Consider the following 6,007-nt stretch of genomic DNA (forward strand, 5'->3'; position numbering starts at 1 on the left):
CCATCCTGTAGTCCTTGTTGTGGGGTTTTATAGAGCCCTGCTGCATTATGGGACACAGTGTTGGCTACTCTGCAACGCATTCTGGCTTTAGCCCTAAATGGTAATTTGTCCAAGCACTTGGGCCAAGAGTGTAACGGATAAACTGATAATGAGCGGAGACCGCTTCCTACTCTCACACACAAATACCCACATCCAGAGATAACGCCCATCAGAGCTGCTGGAGACGTTTCTGGCATGTAGTCAGAAATAGAAAAGCCGTTGAGAGGTTAGGGCGTCCATACGACTGACCTTGCATGCAATGTCAAACATATCTGACTCGTTTACTTTCTATTCTGCAAACAAATTGAAAGCTTTGCAAAGCTAAAGCAGAGGATACTTGTTGAGGAGGCACTCTGTGAGCCAAAATAACAATCTGTGCTTGCTATTTTTGAATTCAATTTTCTGTGTAGAAGACTAACTTTGAATGGATATAGAATGTTGGTCTGGTTTTTGTACTTATCCACATAGCTATGACAAATCATTTCCAGACTTTATCTGCATTTAATGTGACGTAACTCTTGCACGACAGAAGAAAACAATATTTAAAAAATGAAAACACTGTCAGAAACTGGTTAGAAAATTGTGCACTCCCTTGATACTTTGATGGCGTACCTTTTGATTCAATGTCATTGTTAAGTCTTGTTTGGTAGGAATCATCTTGACTTGCCAATGTCTGATTACTCTGAAAAAGTTCTCCAAATCATTCGGGCTGTGAGGTTTTTCTCTCGTTCACAGCCCTGCATATAAGTGTAAACTTTTTGCAATTCTAAAAAATAAAGTTCTTCTTCATCCTGAGTTTCCTAGCTGGCGCCTAAAGGCGCAGGTGTTGGCAGATGCTCCCTGGCGGGTCGTTAGTCCGTCACAGGACAAACAAACAACTTCTGTGAAGCAAACAGACCTTTATGAATTGCTGCTAAAGACTTAAACTTTTGTTTTATCAGTTCATGACACATTGGAGGACATTTATTAGATCTGGATGTTTTCTTTGGAAGAAAAAAACCTTTTCTTCCAACTCCCCTCTTAGTAATAGGCAAGAAGAAGACAAGACACTGTTGTCACAGACAGAACACAATCAGTACTTCAGTGCTGCTGCTGTCAGCGTCTTGACAGCTTCCAGGACTGGATTCCTTTGTCTTTTTTATCAATAATGGGGGAATGTTCAGTTGTAGAAATGTTACTGCTGCACTCCTTTTTATTTTTATTTCAAATATTGATCTTTGCCATCCCACAATGAGTGTGGATTTATTTTCTCCTGATTCATAACTACAATAAACTCCTTTTCAGCCTCTCTGTAAACCAAAGCTTTTGCTAAAGGACACAAATCAGCAAAGGTCACGAGAATCCTCCTGAGGCCGAGCTCTCCTTCAGGTTAATCAGATTTACTATAGCTGATGACAGGTGTGAAGTCAAGAGGGATGAATGCTGGAACAGAATCAAAAAGTGGATTAAGCAAAAATAGGAAAGCATCTGCAGCCACTTTTGTTTTTGGAGAATATTTTTACCTGAAAAGTTGAAAAGGTTTTAAATATGTTTAACACAGTGTCATCACAAAGCTGTTGCATAATATTAACAGGGCTGTGTAGACTTTTCTACCCCTCTGTTAGCCTTCATGTTTTCTATGACATTTGCAAATTGTCCTAAAATCACTACGACATTCAGGACGAATACCTTTAATAATTTGTTCTCGTACAGTCCAGCCTTTGCCTCGTGCTCAGAGAACTTTGTTGTCAGCAGTAATTCTGCAGGTAATATGAAGCACTGACAGCCCCAATGTGTTCCCCCACCAGTGGAACAAATGCATCTGCCTTTGTGAAGCAGCATACATTAATAAGTCCTTGGAAAGCCTAAAAACTTGACCCTGTACAAGGTGCTACTATTCAGGATGGGGAGACACAATAGAAAAGAGACAAAGTGGGAGAAAGTAGACTCAGCTGTTTTCTGCAGCTTCTCTCTCAACTGGGCAGCGGAGGAGTTCATCCTCAGCTCCCTCACTGGGGACCCAGTACCTCCTCTGGGAATGGTTTCAGCCCCTAATGACACATTTTGGTCTCCAGAGTCCAGAGCTGCCTCGCTCCTGGCCCGCTCCAGATGGTGGACCGTCACTCGGTGCACCATGGCTGAACTCAGAGGAGATAAAATGACGGCGTTAATGAGGCAAGAAGTACACAGAGAACACCATGATGGGTCCATTTAGGTTTCCTGAGCATGACTGAGTCATTGTTAAATCAACCTGCATCAATGTGTTTGCAGCTGTAAAACATTCAGGAACTGTAGAAATCTGCATGGAAGAATTTAGACTCACGCAGAGGAAAGGAAAGTTTTATCAATTTCTGGAAAATAATGTTTTGGGGCAATTACAACCAAAAAAAACTTGAAAAGAAGAAGCCTTGTTTTGCTTTCTTGTCTCTGTATCTTCAACTAAAAATACCACATATTTCCTCAAGTTTAACAATAAAACTTCAGATTCTGGGATTTACTTAAGTCTTGGCCCAGATATTACTGCATATCTTTAGAGCACCGCCTGAATGGCAGCCACTCAGACCCGAGGCTCAGAATCAGATTTTTCAGTCTGTGGTGTAAATCCGATCAGATGCCGCTTCGCTTTGCTTCACAACCTTGACAAGATGAGATTTTATACCAAAAATAGGATTTTTCTGAAAGGTGCTTCATATCAGCTCTTTTTTTTGTGACGCAAACAACTGTTACTAGAGGGTCCACGGCGCTTGCCCCAAAAAGATCAATTAAAAACAAATGCTATATATTTATCAATATAGGCATATTGCATATCCACGTAAAGGGAATAAGCTCTTCTAAATGATAGAAATAATATTTTCTACCTCAACCACACCCAGATTGAACACTAAGCAGATTGATAAAAAGAAACGCAATTAGACGCTAACGAGGCTAACGAGGCACACCCGGTAAAAAACGCAACAATAAAAGAGCAACGAGGCCCGACACACAAAAACTATCTATCAGAGTAAAGCCGAAGCTCTGCGGTTTCCAACAATACCAGAGTCACCATGCTACGTGCAAAACTCATTGAACCAGCAGTTAAAGAAGAAAAAACGAAATAGCTCATTTCACGAAGCTAAAATCAAACATCCAGTCCTACCTTTGCTGTTTCGTGGTCATAATCCATATTAGAGTAAATATTTCCACTTGGTTGATAATTAATTTTCCCTGAGTACATCTCACATGGTTTTCGGTTCGGCACAGAGGCATTTCCATCTTCTAGGTACCATAAACAAAATGTTGAGTCAAACTTAGTCAATGTACGTCACTTACGTTTTCCCCCTGTAATTGGTGAATGACTTTAGATTCTGTATCAATGTCAACGCCCTCGGATTCTATTGGCTCTGACGGTTTGAACGACATGTCAATCGTCAAACTTTAACCAATGGGTTCCCGAGAAACTGCCCCGCGCAGTTTTGAAAGCCTGAATGGAGAATTGGATGATTTTACGCGCAGAGCGCATTGTTATTGTAATGTAATTATGAGATATATTTGTTTTTTCCTGTGATCATATCATTTTGACAAATTAGTTTTCATTGCTATTTGCATTTTCATTGTTATATAATTCTATTTGAAGTGTTATTGTAAATTAATCTGTTCCATTTTCAGTCTATTACAATTTGTCTATTTTTTTCTTTTTATGAATGAATGCAATGTGGATTTTTCAAAGGAACCCCCGAAAACAATTATTAGATGTAATTACTTATTTATGATAAATAATAATTTATTATATGAAAAGAATAAATGATTGAAACAGAACCTACAGAAATAAAAACTAAGAAAGTTCAAATGGCACAAATTGCAAATTTGGAAGGTCCGCCTAGATTTTTATCAAGTAATACCTCTCTAAAACCCATATGATTAACTTTTTTTTTCATGAAACTTGGCACAGTAAAAGGTCAGATTGTGTACTGTTGTTTTCTACATGTTTTGGATTTCAACTGCATGCTTTGAAAGGAACCTTCATATATTGAAGTGTTTTTTTAGGTAGAATTTTTTTTTCTTAATTTCTGCTGTTTATCATATTAATTCACTTTCATCAGTAACAGGTAGGGTGGTTTTTAGAACTGTAACATGTTATGTAGGGTCTTGCCTTTGTTTTGATACCAAAACAATTAAAATAAACTCTGTAGTTCTTGAGATACATTCATTTCATTTTGGGCATGTTATTGTCAGCCATATTGCTCAAAAACAGGCCGTGTGCCAAAGAGGTTTTAAACTAGCAGAGCCCTTTGTTAACACTTATTTTGACTAAATGTTGAAGAATTTATGGTTTCATGTTTTTTTTAAACATGCTGTAGGTATGCACTGTAATCTCACAGTGAAGGAAAATAGTTTCTTTATCCACATTAGTGCTTGATATAAAAGTGTTAAGCATTCAGGATCATTATATCACAAGAGATTTGAGATTTAATCACTATTCGCCTTAAAATTGTAATATTCTTGTTTTCAAACATATTGCTGTTTTTATTGTTCTTGTTGTGAGCATTAAGTTCACTATGATATGTTTGAAAAAGACTAACATTGTTACAATAATAAATGAGAAGAGGTTAAAAAAAATTCACTTTGCTCCAACTTTAGGGACAACAGGGCTTAGAGGGACACACCAAAAGTTATGGTTAAATTCAGAATTCATCAGCAGTAAAAATTGAAAATAGCTCCTCAAGCAGCTTAGTAAGGCTGATGTTTGTGGTTGTGAGTATATAACTAAGCTCGAAGTTTGGTTGTGAGGCCAAAATATAACATTATATTGTTTTATATACACAAAACTGAAGTGAAACTCAGTGGAAAACCAAACCTGAAAAACCCATCATTTCATGTGTTGTTTTTCTATGCCTGGACCTTGCGTTTCTTCTCATGCCAAAAGTTGTTTTTTTTTTTCAGATGAAAAGTTTCCCCAAGGATGGTTTCTTCTTTACATATTTGCTTTAACCAGTTTTCCCTTCTGCAGCACAGCAACGTGTTTGCATTTCATGTTACTTTCCACAGCAAACAATTACATTTCTGAATTTTAAATATGTCTGTGGCAAGTATGGATTTTCCCACTCCTTTTAGCTTGGTAGGAAACCATACTTTTTTTTTTTTGCCTTTTAGTTGCAGAATATTTCAGAATATAGCTCCACCTCTGTGCAAACATCAGCCAGTCTCAAGTTAACTCAGGCATGGTCACCTCTTTTATCATTTCCACAAAATGGATCTGTCAGCTCCCAGGAGAGTCACAATGTCATGGAAAAGTGAAATATGTCTAAAGAATAAGCAGTTTTTACCACATTTCCTGTTTCAACTGTCTGATGCTGCCATAAAGTCTTACTAGGGATCATGTCTTCATGTCAGTAATCTAACTGCAAACTTCATTTTACCTGTGCTGCTGTTTGAAACCTAAAAAGTCAGATCTTTATCCAATCCATGAACGACCAATTCGAAAGCAGTGCCGGCTCGCGTTAACAGCAGTCTGGATTAACTACTTTCAGTAACAAAGATGTTCAAAATGAAATTAGAGGAAACACAAAGCTGTGAGAATGTATTCAAAAGGAAAATGTCTTTTTGAAGATTCTAGAGAGCGAGACTTAAAGCAGATAACGGGAAGGCCGAGCAGAAGACAATAAAGTTGCTTTGTTTTATCCTTTTGAGCTTTCAGCATCTCTACCAGAAAACATGATGGGTTTGAAAATGTTGGCAGATTATCAGAACTGCTGACTGTTTAGTAATGGTAGCCATGCGAACAATGACTTTCACTAAAATAAGATCCTAAAGACATAAAAATGACAAGACTGTATTTGTTTAAAATACGACTGAAATCAGAATCAGCTAAAACCTGAATTGACAGAATAAACTTTACAAAACATGAAGTTTGAAAATCAGCTAAAATCCTGTTTGGTGCATCTCTGACACTGCAAAGTGTTTAATCTCCAGAAGACCTTCAGTGAACATAAAAAGATATCCACTCAAACAC

The sequence above is a fragment of the Poecilia reticulata genome, linkage group LG13, assembly GCF_000633615.1.
Source record: "Poecilia reticulata strain Guanapo linkage group LG13, Guppy_female_1.0+MT, whole genome shotgun sequence".
Classification (NCBI taxonomy): Eukaryota; Metazoa; Chordata; class Actinopteri; order Cyprinodontiformes; family Poeciliidae; genus Poecilia; species Poecilia reticulata.